Source organism: Oncorhynchus mykiss, chromosome 8, assembly GCF_013265735.2.
Source record: "Oncorhynchus mykiss isolate Arlee chromosome 8, USDA_OmykA_1.1, whole genome shotgun sequence".
Taxonomy (NCBI): domain Eukaryota; kingdom Metazoa; phylum Chordata; class Actinopteri; order Salmoniformes; family Salmonidae; genus Oncorhynchus; species Oncorhynchus mykiss.
In genome coordinates this window covers 36124218-36149269 of record NC_048572.1, presented here as the reverse complement: position 1 = coordinate 36149269, position 25052 = coordinate 36124218, and the positions used below count along the sequence as shown (strand labels likewise).

The window sequence follows — 25052 nt, the reverse complement described above, 5'->3', positions numbered from 1 at the left end:
CCTTCATGCGTTTGGAAATTGCTCCCAAGGATGAACCAGACTTGTGGCGGTCTACAATTTTTTTTCTGAGGTCTTGGCTGATTTCTTTTGATTTTCCTATGATGTCAAGCAAAGAGGCACCGAGTTTGAAGGTAGGCCTTGAAATCCATCCACAGTTACACCTGCAATTGACTCAAATGATGTCAATTAGCCTATCAGAAGCTTCTAAAGGCATGACATAATTTTCTGGAATGTTCCAAGCTGTTGAAAGGCACAGTCAACTCAGTGTATGTACATTTCTGACCCACTGTATTTGTGATGTAGTGAATTATAAGTGAAATAATCTGTCTGTAAACAATTGTTGAAAAAATGACTTGTGTCATGCACACAGTAGATGCCCTAACTAGAGGTCGACCGATTATGATTTTTCAATACCGATACCAATTATTGGAGGACCAAAAAAAAGCAGATAATTTTTTAACTATTTTTTTTATTTGTAATAATGACAATTACAAATGACAATGACAATACTGAATCAACACTTATTTTAACTTAATATAAAACATAAACATAAATATAAAACATAAATAAAAATCTATTTAGCCTCAAAAGTGTTGGAGAAGAAAGTAATATGTGCCATGTAAAATATGTGCCATGTAAAAAAGTACGTAAAAAAAAAAAAAAGTACCTTGCTCAGAACATGAGAACATATGAAAGTTGGTGGTTCCTTTTAACATGAGACTTCAATATTCCAAGGTAAGAGGTTTTAGGTTGTGGTTAATATAGTATTTATTATTATTTCTCTCTATACCTTACTATTTCTCTCTATACCATTTGTATTTAATGTACATTTGACTATTGGATGTTCTTATAGGCACTATAGTATTGCCAGTGTAACAGTATAGCTTCCGCCCCCCTCCTCGCCCCTACCTGGGCTCGAACCAGGAACACATAGACAACAGCCACACTTGAAGCATCGTTACCCATCGCTCCACAAAAGCCACGGCCCTTGCAGCGCAAGGGGAATAACTACTCCAAATCTAAAAGCGAGTGACGTTTGAAACAGTATTAGCGCACACCCAGGTAACTAGCTAGCCATTTCACATTAGGCTGATAGGCTTGAAGTCATAAACAGCGCTGTGCTTGCGAAGAGCTGCTGGCAAAACGCACGATTGTGCTGTTTGAATGAATGATTACGGGCCTGCTGCTGCTCAGTCAGACTGCTCTATCAAATCAGACTTAATTATAACATAATAACACACAGAAATACGAGCCTTTGGTCATTAATATGATCGAATCCGGAAACTCATTTCGAAAACAAAACGTTTTGTTTATTTCAGTGAAATACGGAACCGTTCGGTATTTCATCTAACGGGTAGCATCCTGAAGTCTTAAATATTCTTGTTACATTGCACAATCTTCAATGTATGTCATAATTACGTAACATTCTGGCAAATTAGTTCGCAATGAGCTAGGCAGCCCAAACTGTTGCATATACCCTGACTCTGCGTGCAATGAACGCAAGATAAATGACACAATTTCACCTGGTTAATATTGCCTGCTAAACTGGATTAGTAGTTATAACTAGTGATTATGATTGATTGTTTTTTCTAAGATAAGTTTAATGCTAGCTAGCAATTTACCTTGGCTTCTACTGCATGCGTGTAACAGGCAGGCTACTCGTGGAGTGCAATGGTTAGAGCTTTGGACTAGTTTACTGTACGGTTGCAAGATTGGAACCCCTGAGCTGACAAGGTGAAAATCTGTCGTGTTAACCCACAGTGCCTAGGCAGTCATTGAAAATAAGAATGTGTTCTTAACTGACTTGCCTAGTTAAATAAAGGTATATAAAACTTTTTTTTTTATTTTTTAATAATTGGAAATCGGCGCCCAAAAATACAGATTTCCGATTGTTATGAAAACTTGAAATCGGCCCTAATTAATCGACCTCTAGTCCTAACCGACTTGCCAAAACTATAGTTTGTTAACAATACATTTGTGGAGTGGTTAAAAAATGAGTTTTAATGACTCCAACCAAATTGTATGTAAACTTCCAACTTCAACTGTACGTGTTATCTTTTAGGGACGGGGTCATAACATTTTGTAGCTTAAACGGTTTATAAGATAGAGCAACATCTGTAGGGAGAATTTTTTCCGCATCTAGCGGCTAACGGAGGTTACTGACATAACCCCGGTTCTATGAATCAAGCTCAATTTTATTTATTTTATTTCAGAGTTTCTCTCGCGACCCCATTTTCAAATTTGGCGACTCTTAGTTTGGGAAACGCTGTGTTAGATTGACCTCTCTCTCTCAGTCCTTCCCTCCTATTCTCTCATTATGCAAAGGGGTCTCCCTGTGCTTCAGCTCTGTAAATAACACACACACACACACTGTACTGCAGCGTTCTTATATGCTGATAGCCTGGGGGAACACTCCCATCTCCTCCCCCTCCTTCATCCACTATCAGAGAGACCTCTGTTTGTTGGAGGTGGAGCTTTAGCATGCAGACTCAAATGCAGGACTGTACTGGAGGACTTAGAAATGCACTACACGCTGTACTGTACATCATTTAGTGGAGGGTAGTGTATAAGGGGGAGCCCCATCCATTAGGTGATGTGTTAAGTCCTTTGTTTAACTCCATTTTGCTGGGCTGAAAATGAACTGCTATATATAGAACTCAGAGATAAAGAGAGAGAGGGCGGAGGGAGAGAGCAAGCGAGAGAGAGATGTGAAGGTAATGTTCGCTATTTTTACGAGTTCATCTGCTTTTTATCGGTCTTTGTGTGTGTGTGTGTGAGTCAGCAGCAGTATGGCCACGATGGTAAGCGTGTGACGGAAAGATGGCAACGAAAACTGAAAGATTTCCGTCACAAAATGATTTGATTCTATGTAAAGAACAGGTTGAAAGGCTAATGCCGAAGTCGCGATACCTTTTTTGTGTTGCTCCTTTGGTTTCTAAATGTAATATCCTTCCTATGGGCCTCTGTATCCTCTCTAGGTGGAATGGGCCTCGTGTAAAGCGTTTCATATTAGCTCTGTATCACAGTCCTATTAAGAGCTTTGTGTTACACTATCTCCTTTCTCCAGTCCCCCGTACTGTAAGCCTGAGGGACAGGGCCTGATTGGTGGAGTGCTGCAGCGATGTTAGTCCTGCTGGAAGTTTCTCCCATCCCCACAGAGGAACTCTAGAGCTCTCTCAGAGTGACCATTTGGGTTCTTTGTCACCTCCTTGAGCAAGGCCCTTCTCCCCCGATTGCTCAGTTTGGCTGGCGGCCAGCTCTGGGAAGAGTCTTGGTGGTTCCAAACGTCTTACATTTAAGAATGATGGAGGACACTGTGTTTTTGGGGATCTTCAATGCTGCAGACATTTTTTGGTACCCTTCCCCAGATCTGTGCCTCGAACACAATCCCATCTCTTAGCTTTTACCTTCAACCTCGTGGCCTGGTTTTTGGTCTTAAATGCGCTGTCAACAGGTGTGTGCCTTTCCAAATCTTGTCCAATCAATTGAATTTACCACAAGTGGACTACAATCAAGTTGTAGAAACATCTCAAGGTTGATCAATGGAAACAGGATGCACCTGAGCTCAATTTCGAGTCTCATGGGAAGGGGTCTGAATATTTATTTGCAATAAATTTCCCCAAAATTCTATAAACCTGTTTTAGCTTTGTCAATATGGGTTATTGTGTGTAGATTTCTGAGGATTTGTATTTATTTAATCCTTTGTAGAATAAGGCTGTATTGTAACAAAATGTGGAAAAAGTGAAGGGATCTGAATACTTTCTGAAAGTGTAACCGATGTGAAATGGCTAGCTAGTTAGTGGTGGTGCGCGCTAATAGCGTTTCAATCGGTGACGTCACTCGCTCTGAGATTTTGAAGTAGTGGTTCCCGTTGCTCTGCAAGGGCTGCGGCTTTTGTGGAGCGATGGGTAACGATGCTTCGTGGGTGACTGTCTGTGTGCAGAGGGTCCCTGGTTCGGGCGAGGGGACGGACTAAAGTTTTACTGTTATATTGATGCTGTTGACCCGGATCACTGGTTGCTGCGGAAAAGGAGGAGGTCAAAAGGGGGGTTAAGTGTAACTGATGTGAAATGGCTAGCTAGTTAGCGGTGGTGCGCGCCAATAGCGTTTCAATCAGTGACGTCACTCGCTCTGAGACCTTGCAGTAGTGGTTCCCTTTGCTCTGCATGGTCCGTGGCTTTTGTGGCGCGATGGGTAGTAATGCTTTGTGTGTGACTGTGGTTGATGTGTGCAGAGGGTCCCTGGTTCGAGCCCAGGTTGGGGTGAGGAGAGGGACGGAAGCTATACTGTTACAAAGGCACTGTATGTCAACGAATTGTCGAGGGCTCTAGAACATTCTGAAGCACCCGGCCTTACCCTACTAGACTGTGAAGTCAAATCTTTACTGTTTGCACATGATCTGCAGCTTCTGTTCCCAACCAAGGAGGGCCTACAGCAGCACCTAGATTTTCTACACAAATTCCGTCAGACTTTGGCCTTGACAGTTATCTCAGTTAGACAAAAATAATGGTGTTCCAAAAAAAGCTCAATTTGCCAGGACCACAAATACAAATTCCACCTACAAACTGTTGCCCTAGAGCACACAATAAACTATACCTACCTCGGGCTGAAACATCAGCACCACAAGTAAATTTCATCAAGGCTGTGAATGTTCTGAGCATAACGTTTGACATCCCAATTAGGATCTGGCTAAAAAATACTTAAAACAGTTATAAAAACCATTGCCCTCTGTGGTTGTGAGGTCTAGGGGTCCACTCACCAACCAAAAATTCACTGAATGTGACAAACATCAAATTGAGACGGCATGTAGAATTCTGCAATAACGTCCTACGTGTACAATGTAAAACACCAAATATTGCATGCAGAGCATAATTAGGACGATTCCCGCTCTTGATCAAAATCCAGAAAAGGAAGCAATTTTCAAACCTTCCATGACAAATCCCTTACCAAATTCAGAGATTAACCTGGAGAAGAGTCCCCTCAGCCAGGTCGTCCACAAACACCAACAGACCACATAGAGCCCCAGGACAGCAACACAATTCGACCCAATCAAATCAGGAGAAAACAAACAAGATAATTACTTGACACATTGGAAAGAATCAACAAAAGAACAGAGCAAACTGGAATGTTATTTGGCCCTAAACAGAGAATACACAGTGACAGAATACCTGACTACTGTGACTGACCCAAAATTAAGAAAATCTTTGACTATGTACAGACTCCGTAAACATGTCCTTGTTATCAAGAGGCCACCGTAGGCAGACCAGCAGTGTGCCCACTGCTGACAAAATGAGGTGGAAACGGAGCTGCACTTCTTAACCTGCTGCCAAATGTATGACCATATCAAAGACACTTTATTCCCTCAGATTACACAGACCCACAAAGAATTACAAAGCAAAATCAAATTTTTCATAAACTCCCATATTTATTAGGTGAAATACCACAGTGTGCCACCACAGCAGCAATATTTGTGACCTGTTGCCACAAGAAAAGAGTAACCAGTTGAGCATAAACACCATTGTAAATACAACCTATATTTATGTTTAGTTATTATCCCTTTTGTACTTCAACTATTTGCACATTGTTATAAAACTGTACATAGCCAATGATATAACATTTGAAATGTCTATATTATTTAAACTTTTGTGAGTGTAATATTTTTTTCTTAATTTCTATTATTTTGTTTACAATCTATTTCACTTGCTTTGGCAATGTAAACATATTTTTTCCCATGTCGACAAAGCCCTTTGAACTGAATTGAATTGAATTGAATTGATGGAAAGAGAGAGACGTCAATCTAACGCACTAGCTCACTTAATTAACCCTTTCTGTCCTCCCTCCCTGACGGAAACTCCACAATCAATGGCTGCTGTTGTGCCACAGTCTAACATCGTTAACAGTGATGGGAAATGCTACAACCCAGTCCAGTCTGACAGAACTTGGTTATTTAGGGGTTTAATGTTGACGGTTCTCCACAATGACGAAGGAGGAGAAATGCATCATGGGAAATGCCTATCAACCCTGGTGAGTTAAGGTAAGCCACAGTCCAGAACAGAGACACGAGCAAACACAACCATGCCTGAGAGGATGTCTCCATTTAGGAGCTTAAGTCCCTAGTGGCCTTCATATTATGGAGGGATGTGGGAAGCATCATGGGAAATGTGATGTGACTCTGACAGAGCTCCGGAGTTCTTCTGTGGAGATGGGAGAACCTTCCAGAAGGACAACCATCTCTGCAGCACTCCACCAATCAGGCCTTTATGGTAGAGTGGCCAGACGGAAGCCACTCAGTAAAAGGCACAAGACAGCCCGCTTGGAGTTTAATCACTGCCTAATCACTGCCTAATGTGCTTCAACAAAGTACTGAGTAAAGGGTCTGAATACTTATGTAAATGTGATATTTCCGTATTTTTTTATTAGCAAAATGTCTACAAATCTGTTTTTGCTTTGTCATTATGGGGTATTGTGTGTAGATTGAGGAGGGAAAAACACGATTGAATCAATTTTAAAAGAAGGATCTAACTAACAAAATGTGGAATAGTCAAGGGTTCCTGAGAGGCGCAGCCGTCGAAGGCACTGCATCGCAGTGCTAGAGGCATCATTACAGATTTGGGTTTGATCCCGGGCTGTATCAATACTGCCCGTGATCGGGAGTCCCATAGGGCTGCACACAATTTGCCCAGAGTTGTCCGGGTAAGGGGAAGGTTTGGCCGTGGTAGGCTGTCATTATAAATAAGAATTTTATCTTAACTGACATACCTTAAATAAAGGTAAAAAAAACAATAAAATATACTTTCCGAAGGCAATGTAAGCGTTGAAAAGGTTGGGGCTCAAGCTGGATCCCTGTCTCACCCCCTGGCCCTGAGGAAAGAAACATTTTTTCCCAATTTGATCCGCACACTTGTTGTTTGCGTACATGGATCTTATAATGTTCCCCCCCAATATCGCTTTGCATCAACTTGTATACCCTCATGCCAAATTGAGTGAAAAGCTTTGTTGAAATCAACTGTTTGTCAAAAAGTGTTCATGGTGAATATGTGGTCTGTCATACGGTAATTTGGTTAAAAGCCAATTTGACATTTGCTTTGTACATACTCTCGCTCTCTCAATTCATGAGGCTTTATTGGCATGGGAGTCATATGTTAACATTGACAAAGCAAGTAAAGTAGATAATAAACAATAAAAAATAACAGTAAACATTACACTCACAGAAGTTCCAAAATAATGAAGACATTTCAAATGGCATATTATGTATATACACTTGAAGTCAGAAGTTTACATGCACCTGAGCCAAATACATTTAAACAATTTCTGACATTTAATCCTAGTAAAAAGTCCCTGTTTTAGGTTAGGTAGGATCACCACTTTATTTTAAAAATGTGAAATGTCAGAATAATAGTAGAGAGATGATTTATTTCAGCTTTTATTTCTTTCATCACATTCCTAGTGGATAAGAAGTTTACATACACTCAGTTAGTATTTGGTAGCATTGGCTTTGAATTGTTTAACTTGGGTCAAACGTTTTGGGTAGCCTTCCACAAGCTTCCCACAATAAGTTGGGTGAATTTTGCCCATTCCTCCTAACAGTGCTGGTGTAACTGAATCAGGTTTGTAGGCCTCCTTGCTCACACACACTTTTTCAGTTCTGCCCACAAATCTTCTGTAGGATTGAGGTCAGGGCTTTGTGATGGCCACTCCAATACCTTGACTTTGTTGTCCTTAAGCCATTTTGCCACAACTTTGGAAGTACACTTGTGGTCATTGTCCATTTGGAAGACCCATTTGCGACCAAGCTTTACCTTCCTGACTGATGTCTTGAGATGTTGATTCAATATATATCTACATAATTTTCCACCTTCATGAAGCCATCTATTTTGTGAAGTGCACCAGTTCCTCCTGCAGCAAAGCACCCCCACAACATGATTCTGCCACCCCCGTGCTTCACGGTTGGGATGGTGTTCTTCAGCTTGCAAGCCTCCCCCTTTTCCTCCAAACACAACAATGGTCATTATGGCCAAACAGTTTTATTTTCGTTTCTTCAGAACAGGGGACATTTCTCCAATAGGTACGATCTTTGACCCCATGTGCAGTTGCAAACCATAGTCTGGCTTTTTTATGGTGGTTTTGGAACAGTGGCTTCTTCCTTGCTGAGCGGCCTTTCAGGTTGGGTCTCGTTTTACTGTGACTAGGTACTTTTGTACCTGTTTCCTCCATCATCTTCACAAGGTCCTTTTGCTATTGTTCTGGGATTGATTTGCACTTTTCGCACCAAAGTACACTAATCTCTAGGAGACTGAACGCCTCTCCTTCCTGAGCGGTATGACGGCTGCATGGTCCCATGGTGTTTATACTCCCTTACTATTGTTTATACAGATGTTACCGTCAGGCGTTTGGAAATTGCTCCCAAGGATGAACCAGACTTGTGGTCTTGGCTGATTTCTTTTGATTTTCCCATGATGTCAAGCAAAGAGGCACTGAGTGTGAAGGTAGCCATTGAAAATACATCCACAGGTAAACCTCCAATTGACTCAAATTATGTCAATTAGCATCAGAAGCTTCTAAAGCCGTGACATAATTTGCTGGAATTTTCCAAGCTGTTTAAAGGCACAGTCAACCTAGTGTATGTAAACTTCTGACCCACTGGAATTGTGATACAGTGAATTATAAATTAAATAATCTGTCTGTAAACAAATGACTTGTCATGCACAAAGTAGATGTCCTAACTGACTTGCCAAAACTATAGTTTGTTAACAAGAAATTTGTGGAGTGGTTGAAAACGAGTTTTAATGAACCTAAGTGTATTTTTTCAATTGACTTCAACTGTTTACAGTGTTGTGACAATATACAAATGATTCAAGTACAAAAGGGAAAATAAATAAACGTAAATATAGGTTGTATTTAAAGTGGTGTTTGTTATTCACTGTTTGCCCTTTTCTTGTGGCAACAGGTCACACATCTTGCTGCTGTGATGCACACTGTGGTATATCACCCAGTAGAAATGGGAGTTTATCAACATTGGATTTGTTTTCAAATTCTTTGTGGATATGTGTAATCTGAGGGAAATATGTGTCTCTAATATGGTCATACATTTGGCAGGAGGTTAGGAAGTGCAGCTCAGTTTCCACCTCATTTTGTGGGCAATGTGCACATAGTCTGTCTTCTCTTGAGAGCCAGGTCTGTCTACGGCGGCCTTTCTCAATAGCAAGGCTATGCTCACTGAGTCTGTACATACAATGCTTTCCTTAAGTTTGGGTCAGTCACAGTGGCCAGGTGTTCTGCCACTGTGTACTCTCTGTTTAGGGCCAAATAGCATTCCAGTTTGCTCAGTTTTTTTGTTAATTCTGTCCAATGTGTCAAGTAATTTTCTTTTAGTTTTCTCATGATTTGGTTGGGTCTAATTGTGTTGCTGTCCTGGGGCTCTGTGGGGTCTGTTTGTGTGTGAACAGAGCCCCATAACCAGCTTTCTTAGGGGGCTCTTCTCCAGGTTCATCTCTTTGTAGGTGATGGCTTTGTTATGGAAGGTTTGGGAATCGCGTCCTTTTTGGTGGTTGTAGAATTTAATGACTCTTTTCTGGATTTTTATCATTAGCTTGTATCGGCCTAATTCTGCTCTGCATTATTTGGTGTTTTACGCTGTGCACTGAGGATATTTTTGCAAAATTCTGCATGCAGAGTCTCATTTTGGTGTCTTTCTTTTTGTGAATTCTTGGTTGGTGAGCAGACCCCAGACCTCACAACCATAAAGGGCAATGTGTTCTATAACTGATTCAAGTATTTTTAGCCAGATCCTAATTGGTATGTCGAATTTTATGTTCCTTTTGATGGCATAGAAGGCCCTTCTTGCCTTGTCTCTCAGATCGTTCACAGCTTTGTGGAAGTTGCCTGTGGCGCTGATGTTGAGGCCGAGGTATGTATCGTTTTTTGTGTGCTTTTGTGCAGTTGTTCCCATACTTTTTATAGTCCTGTACCCGTTCAAACATTCAACCTCCAGCTGTGTACCCCCTCTAGCACCAGGGTCAGTGCACTCTCAAATGTTGTTTTTTGCCATCATTGTAAGCCTGCCACACACACACTATACTATACGTTTATTAAACATAAGAATTAGTTTTTGTCACAACCCGGCTCGTGGGAAGTGACAATGAGCTCTTATAGGGCCGGGTCACAAATGATAATATAATAATAATAATCAATAATTTTGCTCTTTATTTTACATATAAAACCTTATTTGTTCATCGAAAATTGTGAGTAATTCACCACAGGTTAATGAGAAGGGTGTGCTTGAAAGGATGCACATAACTCTGCAATGTTGGGTTGTATTGGAGAGCGTCTGTCTTAAATCATTTTCCACACACAGTCTGTGCCTGTATTTAGTTTTCATGCTAGTGAGGGCCGAGAATCCACTCTCACAATGGTACGTGGTTGCAAAAGGTGTCAGTCTTAACAGCGCGATTTGCCAAGGCAGGATACTCTGAGCGCAGCCCAATCCAGAAAGGCTACCTGTATTTGACTTTGTGTTGTTATTTCGCTGAACAATATATGGTTTAATGTTATTTTTGGCAGTGAAACGAGGATACTCTGGTGAGAAAAAAAACTCACCCGTATGTATAGCCCCGTTGGAAAATATAAATGGACTGTTTGAAAATGTTTGATTTATTTATATATGTGTGTATGTATGTGTACAGTGGGGCAAAAAAGTGCTTAGTCAGCCACCAATTGTGCAAGTTCTCCCACTTAAAAAGATGAGAGAGGCCTGTAATTTTCATCATAGGTGCACTTCAACTTTGACAGAGAAAATTATATTTTTTTTTCTCCAGAAAATGATTGTAGGATTTTTTATGAATTTATTTGCAAATGATGGTGGAAAATAAGTATTTGGTCACCTACAAACAAGCAAGATTTCTGGCTCTCACATACCTGTAACTTACTTCTTCTTTAAGAGGCTCCTCTGTCCTCCACTTGTTACCTGTATTAATGGCACCTGTTTGAACTTGTTATCAGTATAAAAGACACCTGTCCACAACCTCAAACAGTCACACTCCAAACTCCATTATGGCCAAGACCAAAGAGCTGTCAAAGGACACCAGAAACAAAATTGTAGACCTGCACCAGGCTGGGAAGACTGAATCTGCAATAGGTAAGCAGCTTGGTTTGAAGAAATCAACTGTGGGAGCAACTATTAGGAAATGGAAGACATACAAGACCACTGATAATCTCCCTCGATCTGGGGCTCCACGCAAGATCTCACCCCGTGGGGTCAAAATGATCACAAGAACGGTGAGCAAAAATCCCAGAACCACACGGGGGGACCTAGTGAATGACCTGCAGAGAGCTGGGACCAAAGTAAAAAAGCCTACCATCAGTAACACACTACGCCTCCAGGGACTCAAATCCTGCAGTGCCAGACGTGTCCCCCTGCTTAAGCCAGTACATGTCCAGGCCCGTCTGAAGTTTGCTAGAGAGCATTTGGATGATCCAGAAGAAGATTGGGAGAATGTCATATGGTCAGATGAAACCAAAATATAACTTTTTGGTAAAAACTCAACTCGTCGTGTTTGGAGGACAAAGAATGGTGAGTTGCATCCAAAGAACACCATACCAACTGTGAAGCATGGGGGTGGAAACATCATGCTTTGGGGCTGTTTTTCTGCAAAGGGACCAGGTCGACTGATCCGTGTAAAGGAAAGAATGAATGGGGCCATGTATCGTGAGATTTTGAGTGAAAACCTCCTTCCATCAGCAAGGGCATTGAAGATGAAACGTGGCTGGGTCTTTCAGCATGACAATGATCCCAAACACACCGCCCGGACAATGAAGGAGTGGCTTCGTAAGAAGCATTTCAAGGTCCTGGAGTGGCCTAGCCAGTCTCCAGATCTCAACCATATAGAAAATCTTTGGAGGGAGTTGAAAGTCCGTGTTGCCCAGCAACAGCCCCAAAACTTCACTGCTCTAGAGGAGATCTGCATGGAGGAATGGGCTAAAATACCAGCAACAGTGTGTGAAAGCCTTGTGAAGACTTACAGAAAACGTTTGACCTCTGTCATTGCCAACAAAGGGAATATAACAAAGTATTGAGATAAACTTTTGTTATTGACCAAATACTTATTTTCCACCATAGTTTGCAAATAAATTCATTAAAAATCCTACAATGTGATTTTCTGGATTTTTTTTCTTCTCATTTTATCTGTCATAGTTGAAGTGTACCTATGATGAAAATTACAGGCCTCTCTCATCTTTTTAAGTGGGAGAACATGCACAATTCGTGGCTGACTAAATACTTTTTTGCCCCACTGTATATATAAAAATAAATGTGAATCACATTTTTATTGTGGATACCCCAGTTTGGTAATACTGTCAGGGCCCACGTCTAGCAGAATCTGTGCAGAAGATCTAGGTGCTGCTGTAGGCCCTCCTTGGTTGGGGACAGAAGCACCAGATCATCATCAAACAGTAGACATTTGACTTCAGATTCTAGTATGGTGAGGCTGGGTGCTGCAGACTGTTTTAGTGCCCTCGCCAATTCTTTGATATACAGTGCCTTGCGAAAGTATTCGGCCCCCTTGAACTTTGCGACCTTTTGACACATTTCAGGCTTCAAACATAAAGATATAAAACTGTATTTTTTTGTGAAGAATCAACAACAAGTGGGACACAATCATGAAGTGGAACGACATTTATTGGATATTTCAAACTTTTTTAACAAATCAAAAACTGAACAATTGGTCGTGCAAAATTATTCAGCCCCTTTACTTTCAGTGCAGCAAACTCTCTCCAGAAGTTCAGTGAGGATCTCTCAATGTTGACCTAAATGACTAATGATGATAAATACAATCCACCTGTGTGTAATCAAGTCTCCGTATAAATGCACCTGCACTGTGATAGTCTCAGAAGTCTGTTAAAAGCGCGGAGAGCATCATGAAGAACAAGGAACACACCAGGCAGGTCTGAGATACTGTTGTGAAGAAGTTTAAAGCCGGATTTGGGGTCAAATTTGTCTCCACTTTTGTGGATTGCGTTGATCAGTCCTTGATTCTAAATATTTGGGAAGATGCCCGTGCTAAGGATGATGTTAAAGAGTTTTAGTATAGCCAATTGGAATTTGTTGTTTGTATATTTGATCATTTAATTAAGGATACCATCAACACCACATGCCTTTTTGGGTTGGAGGGTTTTTATTTTGTCCTTTAGTTCATTCAATGTAACTGGAGAATCCAGCGGGTTCTGGTAGTCTTTAATAGTTGATTCTAAGATCTGTATTTGATCCTGTATATGTTTTTACTGTTTGTTCTTTGTTATAGAGACAAAAAGATTGGAGAAGTGGTTTAACCATACATCTCCATTTTGGATAGGAAGCTCTTTGTGTTTGTTTAGTGTTTTCCAATTTTTCTGGAAGTGGTTAGAGTCAATGTATTCTTCAATTACATTACTGATTTCTTATGTGCTGTTCCTCTCGCCCTCTCTCTCTCGCCCTCTCTCTCTCGCCCCCTCTCTCTCTCTCGCCCCCTCTCTCTCTCTCGCCCCCTCTCTCTCCCTCTCTCGCCCCCTCTCTCTCCCTCTCTTTCGCCCTCTCTTTCGCCCTCTCTCTCGCCCTCTCTCTCGCCCTCTCTCGCCCTCTCTCGCCCTCTCTCGCCCTCTCTCGCCCTCTCTCGCCCTCTCTCGCCCTCTCTCTCGCCCTCTCTCTCGCCCTCTCTCTCGCCCTCTCTCTCGCCCTCTCTCTCGCCCTCTCTCTCGCCCTCTCTCTCGCCCTCTCTCTCGCCCTCTCTCTCGCCCTCTCTCTCGCCCTCTCTCTCGCCCTCTCTCTCGCCCTCTCTCTCGCCCTCTCTCTCTCGCCCTCTCTCTCTCGCCCTCTCTCTCTCGCCCTCTCTCTCGCCCTCTCTCTCGCCCTCTCTCTCTCTCTCGCCCTCTCTCTCTCTCTCTCGCCCTCTCTCTCTCTCTCTCGCCCTCTCTCTCTCTCTCTCGCCCTCTCTCTCTCTCTCTCGCCCTCTCTCTCTCTCTCTCTCTCTCGCCCTCTCTCTCTCTCTCGCCCTCTCTCTCTCTCTCGCCCTCTCTCTCTCTCTCGCCCTCTCTCTCTCTCTCGCCCTCTCTCTCTCTCTCGCCCTCTATCTCTCTCTCGCCCTCTCTCTCGCCCTCTCTCTCGCCCTCTCTCTCTTTCTCGCCCTCTCTCTCTCTTTCTCGCCCTCTCTCTCTCTCTCTCGCCCTCTCTCTCTCTCTCGCCCTCTCTCTCTCTCTCGCCCTCTCTCTCGCCCTCTCGCCCTCTCTCTCGCCCTCTCGCCCTCTCTCTCGCCCTCTCGCCCTCTCTCTCGCCCTCTCGCCCTCTCTCTCGCCCTCTCGCCCTCTCTCTCGCCCTCTCTCTCGCCCTCTCTCTCTCTCTCGCCCTCTCTCTCTCTCTCGCCCTCTCTCTCTCTCTCTCGCCCTCTCTCTCTCTCTCTCGCCCTCTCTCTCGCCCTCTCGCCCTCTCGCTCTCTCTCTCGCCCTCTCGCTCTCTCTCTCTCTCTCGCTCTCTCTCTCTCTCTCGCTCTCTCTCTCGCTCTCTCTCTCGCTCTCTCTCTCGCTCTCTCTCTCGCTCTCTCTCTCGCTCTCTCTCGCCCTCTCTCTCTCTCGCCCTCTCTCTCTCTCGCCCTCTCTCTCTCTCGCCCTCTCTCTCTCTCGCCCTCTCTCTCTCTCGCCCTCTCTCTCTCTCGCCCTCTCTCTCTCTCGCCCTCTCTCTCTCTCGCCCTCTCTCTCTCTCGCCCTCTCTCTCGCCCTCTCTCTCTCTCGCCCTCTCTCTCTCTCGCCCTCTCTCTCTCTCGCCCTCTCTCTCTCTCGCCCTCTCTCTCTCTCGCCCTCTCTCTCTCTCGCCCTCTCTCTCTCTCTCTACACCTAAAATTACACACAAAATCACCCAAGCTGGAGTCTTATATCTCCTTCTCTAACTTTAAGCATCAGCTGTCAGAGCAGCTTGCCGATCACTGTACCTGTACACAGCCAATCTGTAAATAGCACACCCAACTACCTCATCCCCATATTATTACTTACCCTCTTGCTCTTTTGCACCCCAGTATCTCTACTTGCACATCATCATCTGCACATCTATCACTCCATTGTTAGTGCTAAATTGTAATTATTTCGCCTCTATGGCCTATTTATTGCCGACCTCCCTACTCTTCTACATTTGCACACACTGTACATACGTTTTTCTATTGTGTTATTAACTACGTTTGTATATGTGTAACTCTGTGTTTTTTTGTCACACTGCTTTGCTTTATCTTGGCCAGGTCGCAGTTGTAAATGAGAACTTGTTCTCAACTGGCTTACCTGGTTAAATAATGGTGAAAAAATAAAATAAAATAAATAGGGAACTCCCTGTGCTTCAGCCCTGTAAATACCACACCAACACACCCACACACACTGCTGCAGCCTTCTTATATGCTGATAGCCTGGGGGAAGCCTCCCATCTCCTCCCCCTCCTTCCTCCACTATCAGAGAGACCTCTGTTTGTTGGAGGTGGAGCTTTAGCATGCAGACTCAAATGCAGGACTGTACTGGAGCACTTAGAAATGCACTACACGCTGTACTGTACATCATTTGGTAGAGGGTAGTGTATAAGGGGGAGCCCCATCCATTAGGTGATGTGTTAAGTCCTTTGTTTAACTCCATTTTGCTGGGCTGAAAATGAACTGCTATATATAGAACTCAAAGAGAGATAAAGAGAGAGAGGGCGGAGGGAGAGAGCAAGCGAGAGAGAGAGAGATGTGAAGGTAATGTTTTTACAAGTTCATCTGCTTCCTTTGTCTCTTGAGTCTACTGGCAGATAGCCTTTTCTCGGGCTAAGTGTGTGTTTGAGTCAGCAGCAGTATGGCCACGATCGTCAGCGTGTGTGACTGGAAGACTGCACGTTTCCGTCACAAAATGATGGAATCAAACTGCAAGATACTTGGCTATGTAAAGAACAGGTTGAAAGGCTAATGCCGAAGTCGCGATACCTTTTTTTGTGTTGCTCCTGTGGTTTCTAAATGTAATATCTTTCCTATGGGCCTCTGTATCCTCTCTAGGTGGAATGGGCCTCGTGTAAAGCGTCTCATATTAGCTCTGTATCACAGTCCTATTAAGAGCTCTCCTTTCTCCAGTCCCCCTTACTGTAAGCCGGAGCCCTGCGGGACACACACACACACACACACACACACACACACACAGAGAGAGACGGAGGGATCAGAGAAACCTCAGATGACACACACTGAGGAGAGGAGCTGAAATGTGGAGTAATTGATGTGAGCTCAGAGGGATGAATTTTCACAGCTCACCTCTTCCTCTTCCTCCTCCTACTCCTCTGCTCCTCTTCTCTCCTTCGCTCCCTCACCTCCCTTCTCTCTTGTTTGACTTGATAAGCATCAAATGTAGGCCTATCATAGCTCATCTGAGCCGGTTTCTCTCTATTTGCCACATGGGCCTTAGATCACCCAGACATTGACTTAAGTGCAATTGAGTGTTTTCCACATAATGGTGACGGTTAGGATTTGATCCTAGATCTGTGCCTAGGTGTCTTACAGGTTGGATCGGTCTCAGTAACGTGAAGCTGCACTAGGTAAACACACACACACGAACGCACACACACACTCCCAGTGCACACTGGATCTCGTGTGTTTGCTCTTCTTAACTGGATTTAACATACGGAACGCACGCACGCATACACAAACACACCATTGATTTTAGGGTTATTTCAATCATGTGCTATGGGAGCCATAAAACTAGTGTATCCCTCTGCAGGACTCTCTCCCCCCTAGTTTCCTGCTGAATGAATGGCTACTTACCGTCTTGGTAAACATGGGCATGTTATGGTGGGATGTTGCCTGATTTCCAGGGGAATCATTAACCTCAACCGTAATGTGATTCGGTCTGGTCTCCTGTATTATAATGTCATTTCACATACTGTATCCGATGCCCACTTTAATCTATCATATCCTTGTTTTTCTAATATCTTCTCTAGATCACATGCATTGTGCTTTTTAGAATAGAAAGATTTGTTTTGTTTTTTGATAGATAAAGTGAAAATACTGGCATAGTGAATTACAAAGAGCGACTTTTATAAAGACTGATTTATAAAGTGTGAATTAGGAGGCGTTTGTTGAAGATTGACACTTTATAGGCTGCATGTTCTTCTGTGTATCAAATCAAAGTTGATTATACATCTCGAAATGTAGGGGGGGGACGACAATTAACCCAAATAGCACCGTAACAGCAATCCAAGAGCAATCTCTCTGGATGAATTTATTTTCCGAAGGCGCAGTACATACACTGAGTGTACAAAACATTTAAGAACACCCGCTCTCTCCATGACAGACTGACCAGGTGAGTCCAGGTGAACGCTATGATCTCTTATGTATATGTCACCTGTTAAATCAAAGATTGTGCATGTGTGACATTCAGAGGGTGAATGGACAAGACAAAAGATTGAAGTGCCTTTTTGAACGGAGTATGGTAGTAGGTGCCAGGCACACTGGTTTGTATCGAGAACTGCAATGCTGCTGGGTTTTTCATGGGCCAGCATGGGCCAGCATCCCCGTGGAACGCTTTCAACACCTTGTAGAGTCCTTCCTCCTGACAAATTGGGGCTGTTTTGAGGGAGGGGGGGGGTTCAACTCGATAGTAGGAAGGTGTTTTTAATGTTTTGTCCACTCAGTGTATAAAGTGGGAAAAAAACAATATGTAAACATTCAATCAAATCAACGTTTATTGGTCTCATACACCGTTTTTTAGATGTTATTGCAGGTGCAGGGAAATGCTTATGTTTCTACCTCCAACAGTGCAGCAATATCTAACAACACGATGACAATACACACACAATCCCAACTTTTTTTTTTTAAATAACAAGAAATGAAGACATATCAGAATGAGCAATATCAGTCTGGAATATAAATATTGACATGAACATTTATATTTGACATTTGAGTCATTTAGCAGGCGCTTGCAGTAGTGAGTGCATACATTGTCATACTTTTTTCGGACTGGTTCCTTCGTGGGAATCGAACCCACAACCCTGGCATTGCAAGCGCCATACATAAAAATGTATATACATGGTGTGTATAGACAGTGTGGACAGTATATGAATAGAAAAGGTGTGTATAGGATGAGCCATGACTAGAATACAGTAGACACATATAAAGTAATGAAACGGCATGTAAACATTTTGCAAGTGACCAGGGTTCAATGACTATGTACATAAGGACATGTACATACAAGGCAGAGGTCTCTAATGGTTACGTCTAATGCTCAGGGTAGAGTACCGGTGATAGCCGGCTAGTGACAGTGTCTAATGTCCAGGGCAGGGTACTGGGCAGAGGCCGGCTAGTGACAGTGTCTAAGGTCCAGGGCAGGGTACTGGGCGGAGGCCGGCTAGTGATGACTGAAGATGCGGCTTGAAATGCCGGCACACTTGTGAAGGTTAACACGCTTGAATGTATTACTCACGTCTGCCATGGAGATCGGGAGCACACTGTCCTTGTGAGTGGCGGGGGCCCACGTTGGTGGCTTGGTGTTGTTTTTCTCGAAGTGGGCGAAGAAGGTGTTTAGATCATCCAGGAGCGAGGCGTCGGTGTCCGCGACGTGGCTGGCTTTCCCTTTACAATCCCTGATTGTCTGGAGTCCCTGCCACATACGTCTCGTGTCGGATCCGTTGAATTGCGACTCCACTTTGTCCCTGTAATTTAATTAGCCTCTTTGATTGCCTTATGGAGGTCATAAGTCCCGTGTTCCCAGTCAACTTGCCGAGGTTAAATGCAGTGGTTCGCGATTTCAATTTTGCGCGATTGCTGCCATCGATCCACGGGTTTTTTGGTTTGGATAAGTTATAATCCTCACAGTAGGAACCACATCCTCTATGCAGTTCCTGATGAACCCAGTCACCGGGTCAGTGAGTACGTTTTACATGCACACTAATAATTCAATATTATACTGATTTTGGCAAAAGGCCGAGTATGCTTATCTTAGGTCATAATCGAAGTCAGCGTACTCGGATTAAAACACCTGGATTTCTGACTAATCTTTAAAATGATTAAGACATGTAAACACCTTAATGGGAGTTGCAGCAGTTTATTTGATCTACGCATGTGTAAGCACGAGCAGCACGAGCTTCCTTCTTTTGCGCGAGTGAGGCGAGCTTGGGGGGAAAAAACGGAAAGTATGATTGTTAGAAATAGTTTTTGCGTGCAAACTTCATACGTCTGAACTCTGAATCAAATAGGCATCACAAAAATAGCTGGTCGTTGTGGTAGAATGTTTATTTTGACTGACTGGCGATTTTTCTGCATTTATCCGAGTCCCATCAAGAATACTGATTTCAGACGTGTCCATGTAAACAGGATTATTAGGGAAATCTTCTTGCAAACGTTTAAATCAAACTATTATATTAAACGGACTATTCACAGTAATCGTGTTATTGTGTTGCTGTGACCGTACTCAGTGTATAGGTCAACAGTGTATAGGTCAACACTGTTCCCGGAGGCGACCTGAACATTTCCCAGTACTGCCTGATCAAAACAGTCTTGAAGCATAGATTCCGATTGGTCAGACCAACATTGAACAGCCCTTACCACGGGTGCTTCCGGCTTGAGTTTCTGCCCTATAGGCGAGGAGGAGTGTGTGTGTGTGTGTAAATAGAACACACCTCAATTCTCTCTGTTGGTTTAGTTAAACGGCGTTTCTAGTTTACCACCTCTGCCAAGGGCAACCGCTAACCAGGATACACGCACACACACACACACACACACACACACACACACACACACATACACAAACCTCCCGTGCCAGATCTCAGGGGAACAGTGATGGAACAGTGAGAGACACAGGAAGGAGCAGGACCCGGATCAGGGAGGTGTGAGTGCGTCTGTTTGTGTGTGTGTAGGTAGCCAGGGGAGGGGTTCTAAATCATTAAACACCTCTGTGTAGAACATTGTGTCAGTGTAGGCAGGTGGAAGCCCCAGGTGGAATTCAGAAGAACACTTGGTAATGTTGTGTGTGTGTGTGTGTGTGTGTGTGTGTGTGTGTGTGTGTGTGTGTGTGTGGTATGATTATATTGTAGAATGTTACTGCATAATCCATCCTTGAAAATATGCGCTATTGTTGCCGTCAGCTGTATGGCTGTGGGACATGCTACTGCAATGAAATGTGATTGGTTTTCTGTGCAGCCTCGTATTTTAGCTCCGTGACCTGACATTACTTGGGGTGCTTTTAACCAGACCTCAGTCAGAGGGTGAGGTTGGATAGTTATAATGGAAGATTGTATTGAGGCTGTTGCAGAGGTTGGGAGAGCTGCTGCGGCACATTACAGATGTAGCCAGCCGGGAGAAACCTTCGAGAGATGGGCTGTGTCACGCATGGCACCCTATGGCCTATATAGTGGTCTACTATTGAAGTAGTCCACTCCACAGGGAAATAGGGTGCCATTTGGATGCTGTTGAGAGGATGTCAGGGGTAGTGTGGTGCAGTGGTCTCGGAGCCCTGGATCTCTGCTTCTGTAATTGCTTAAAGAGAATGTCTCCTCAGCAATCTTCCTTTTTTGGGGGGTTGTGTCGATGGGAGAAAGCAACATTTTGTATTGTGTGTGTGTGTGTCCGGTTGTCTCCGGTGGGATGGCCTGTCATCAGCCAGCCTTTAGGGCTGTGATTTGCTTTCCTTAAGCTGAGCTTCTGTCAGACTAGAGGTCCTGTTAGTCAAAATGGACAAATGTCCGTACGACATAGTTCTCTCTGCTTCGCTCTGCTCTCCAATGAGTTGGGTAGGCTGTTCGCATAAAGAGAGAGATGGTGGCTATCGCGGGCCCAAAGGCCCCTCGGCAACATCTGTACCTGTACATCACTGGGGCCAAGCTCCCTGTCATCCAGGAGATCTGTACCAGGCGGTGTCAGAGGAAGGCCCTAAAAATGGTCAAAGAAGCCAGCCACCCAAGTCACAGACTGTTCTCTCTGCTACCGCACGGCACCAGCGGTATCAGAGCACCACATCTGGGACCGAAAGGCCAAAAGGCTCCTGAACAGCTTCTACACACAAGCCATAAGACTCCTGAATAGTTAATCAAATGGCCACCCGGAATATTTTCATTGATCCCTTTTAAAAAAAAATTGCGCTGACTTGCACCGGCGCTACGCACGCTCCCTGGACTCAACCCACACACTCACAAATACTGACACTAACACACACATGCATATTGACGCCACACGCACCCACTCACACATAGACACACTTTCACACTCTTCACATGCTCTGCTGCTACTCTGTTTATCTATCTTGATTGCAGAGTCACTTCTACCCCTACGTACATGTGCATACTACCTCCACTACCTCGTACCCCTGCACATTGACTTGGTACTAGTACTCCTTGTATATATTCTTCTTATTTTATTGTGTCACCATTTCCTTTTTTGCACATTGTCCTTGATTTTTAACTTTGCATGGTTGGGAAAAGGCTCGTAAGTAAGCATTTCACGGTAACGTCTACCTGTCGTATTCTTCGCTTATGACAAGTCAAATTTGATTTGATTTACTTCTATCGTTCTTTGTCCCTCTCTCTCTGTCTCTCTCTGTCTGTCTCTCTCGGTCTCTCTCTCTCTCTGTCTCTCTCTGTCTGTCTCTCTCGGTCTCTCTCTGTCTCTGTCTCTCTCTTGTTCTCTCTCTTGTTCTGTCTCTGTCTGTCTCTGTCTCTCTCTTGTTCTCTCTCTTGTTCTCTCTCTGTCTCTGTCTGTCTCTGTCTCTCTCTTGTTCTCTCTCTTGTTCTGTCTGTCTCTGTCTCTCTCTTGTTCTCTCTCTTGTTCTCTCTCTGAGGTGCAACATGTTTCTGAAAGTCTATTTGAGTGTTGTTCGATCCGTTTTTATTGATTCCCGATCTAAGACTGTGTCATCCATCTCGGCGAGGTAGCCTAGTACCTGGTAGTTATTGGTATACAGTATTACTGGAGGCATCTGTCTTATAACGTAAGGTAGACTATCGCGCTATGCTAATATCTTAGTCTTATTAATCAAATATTTCCCAAAGAGAAAACATGGTTAGTCAAAGATGTTACCATAAAAGCTGCAAGCAGTGTTGCCAACAGTTTTTCACTATTGGCTGGCTCCTTGATTAGTCACTGGATGACGTTCTGCCATTGCCACGACGACATCACAGCACCAATTTGCCTCGCTGCGGCACAACTGCGGTCCCCCCCCCCCCCCCCCCCCCCCCGTGCTTCTCTGCCTGTGTGTGCAGCGTTGCTGTGGCTTCTGTTGCACAGGCAGCTTCTCCCAACCTCTCCCAGCATAATTGAGTGGGTAAAGTCGCTAAATGATATCAAAACCATAGAAACTCTCTTTTGTCAAAACTCTGCCAAGTCGGCCTGAAAAGTAGCTGAATTTGCCGCTAGCCTCTTCTACCAATAAAAGTCACTGGCGCCCCTTACAAAATCAGACCTTATACTAAAGTGAACTGCAGCTATACTGCACTCTGACTGCAATCTTTTTTCATAAGGGAGGGCTCTGAAAACTCACTAAATATAGAGACAAAATGTTGAAATTGCCAACACTGGCTGCAAGCTCCTTTTCAAAGAGAATAGTCTCCTATTAGGTGTTCTTCTATGACTCTTCCGTTGCTAAGGCTGCCCTTGTGTTGGTATGTGGGTACTGACATATTATACCCATTTGACGTGTTATCACATTGTCTTTTACAGCCTGGTCCCAGTAACTATGATGATGGATGCGTAACCAGGCCAGCACAGTAGTATGGGGTCATTTTGTGACCCCTGATGATTTAACCAGCAGTTTACTTTTGATCAGCGGTGCATGTAGGTAACAATAGATCATAGCTGTTGATTGATTTACTGCTGTTTGGGGTTGCCCTGCCCCTGAACACTAATGCATCATATTAAATGCTGATTGTTGCTGTTGACTCTAGCATTGCCTTTGAATTATTTACCACCAATTGTTGTTTGACCTTGCCAGTGTCTATGCATTCTGATTGGCTACAGGGTTATTTACTTTTCCAATCATATAGACTTGAGTTGTTACTTTGTGGATGTTGGTCTTTATTGGATCAGATTGCCATTGTGCCTGAAACGTTATTGGCAAAAGATCAGAATTGGGCTGCCTGTGTAAACGCAGCCTCGGTGTGTGAATATGAGACTGGAACGGTGTACCATAGGGCAATTGGGACTCGTAGACGTCAACACGACGAAATAGCACTTCAAACACAATAGATCGACTGAACGTCAAGACGATAAGCAGACACAGGATAGGGTCAGAGATCAGGGGTCAGGGTATTAGTGGGTTAAGGGTCAGGGTCAGGAGGGGTCACGGTTCTCATTGTGCTGAGGAATCAGACCTGGGTTCATGTACTATTAGAAATCGTTCAAGTACTTTGAGCGTTTCCTTTAGCCTGCCTGGAGTGCCAGGCAGGCTGGGTTTGCACTTTTGCGACTGTTGTATTTGTCCGTTGCGCCTGGCAAGCTCAATAAAGCCAATCAAGCCAAGCTGAAGTATCTGAAATGGTTTCAAATAGTATTTGAAACCTCCGTCTGGTTGTAATCAGACTTAAACCTCTAGTGATGGATTGGGACTGTCAGGACCTGGTTTAGAGCTACCACTAAAGGCTTTCATCCTCCCTATTAAACAACCTTGTTTACTTTCAATCTTCTTTCAATCTCCTCTCAAATGCTATTTTTGTCCCTTCTGTTCATCATGGCCTTGTCTCGTCTGTTCTCTCGTCTTTTATTCAAGAGCATCAGCACCACCTTCATTCGTTTTGCGGTTTCCCAAAATGCCACCGGATGCCGTTTGATTATAAAACACACCTTTTATCTTTTTCTTGTACCTTGTGTCCTCACATTGTGATTTTCTGCAAATGGACCGTTAGGCTAAGTAAAGGTGCAGAGTAAAATATCAGAGTGAAAAAGGAGTCACTCCACATACTTCAATCAGATGTCCATTTTTAGTGTTTTCGATTTGCTGGGCTTCCAGTCAGTGACGACCTTGGTCAGTCTTCACCTCGTGTCTCCTGAACAGTTTGAGGGCATTAGTTAGGTTATCCTACTTCAGTTGGGCCAGGCAGGTATGAGGTTTCCCTGACCTCATGTCCCCATGCCACCTCTGTGTGCCAGCTGTACCCTGTGCCACCTCTGTGCAAGAGTGCTCCTCACCAGTTAGGTCAGGCTGGTGTGTGGTATCCCCATAGCCGTCCTCGTGCCACTCCCCGTGCCACCACTTGGCCAGCCTTTCTAACCTCTAGGATACCTTCCGTCCTGGGTAGCCCTGTGTGTTGGTTTAGTTAGTCCCTCCTAGTTTCCGTGTCCCCGTGCCACCCCAGTGCCACAGCGCCCTGTTGGCTCGTCACCGGGCAGTTAATTTGGGTTTATGAGGTGAGGAGTGTTCCGCTGGGTGTTACCCTAGCAGCCGTATTAGACTGTGCCTAGTGACAGGGGAGCCCCCAGCCTGTGGGACGGTAGAGTTATCTAACGTAATTATCTCACTGTCAGAGTTCACCAAGCAGGGGTTCGCCAGGGGTTGGCACTGCCAGGGCGCTCTGTTCTACAGCTCACGTGTTTAGGAGGAGAACGTGCGGATGGATGGTGGGGGATTGTTGTTATATGGAGGTGAGGATGTTGGTTTAGAATAGTCAGTGGTTGACATACTGATGCAGAGAACAGGTATCTCAGATTTTCTGCTGTTTGAGTACCAACACCTTAAAGAGTGCCAGATCCAAAAACAAACAGTCATATTAAAGTGAGTACCAACACTTTTTGAATTCACTTCTTGCAATAAATAGTGTAGAATATAGCTAGGAGGGTTATGCAGAAAGCCCAGCCACAACGTTGGAGATTTATTTTTTGAAGTCTTTGGTGTATTTCAAATGGAATATTCAGTCATTTTCAGTCTTTTCTGATAGATATTCAGCAGGTTATATTCCTTGATGAATATTCAGTGTTGTCCTTGGCTGTGCGGCTGGCCTGGAGCCTCAGATCTCAACTGGAAGTGTGCAACTGTCAATATAGCCCCCCGGTAAGATGTGTGCATCTGTCAATATGGTCCCCTGGTAGAACATCACAGATGGTGTTTGATGG

The 25052-nt window shown here is 43.9% G+C and overlaps 1 protein-coding gene across 8 annotated transcripts in view; it reads left to right on the top strand.

The window, feature by feature from the left end:
* The window catches only part of LOC110529235 (1-phosphatidylinositol 4,5-bisphosphate phosphodiesterase beta-4), a 142944-nt gene that overhangs the window by 57211 nt on the left and 60681 nt on the right, over window positions 1-25052 (top strand). Inside the window, exon 1 of one of the 8 annotated variants that reach the window (XM_036985411.1) lies at window positions 19382-19974. The exons of the other annotated variants lie outside the window; for them this stretch is intronic. The gene's annotated coding sequence lies outside the window, so the exon portion shown is untranslated. Of the gene's footprint in view, window positions 1-19381; window positions 19975-25052 lie in introns of those variants that run through there. 8 annotated transcript variants of the gene reach the window in all.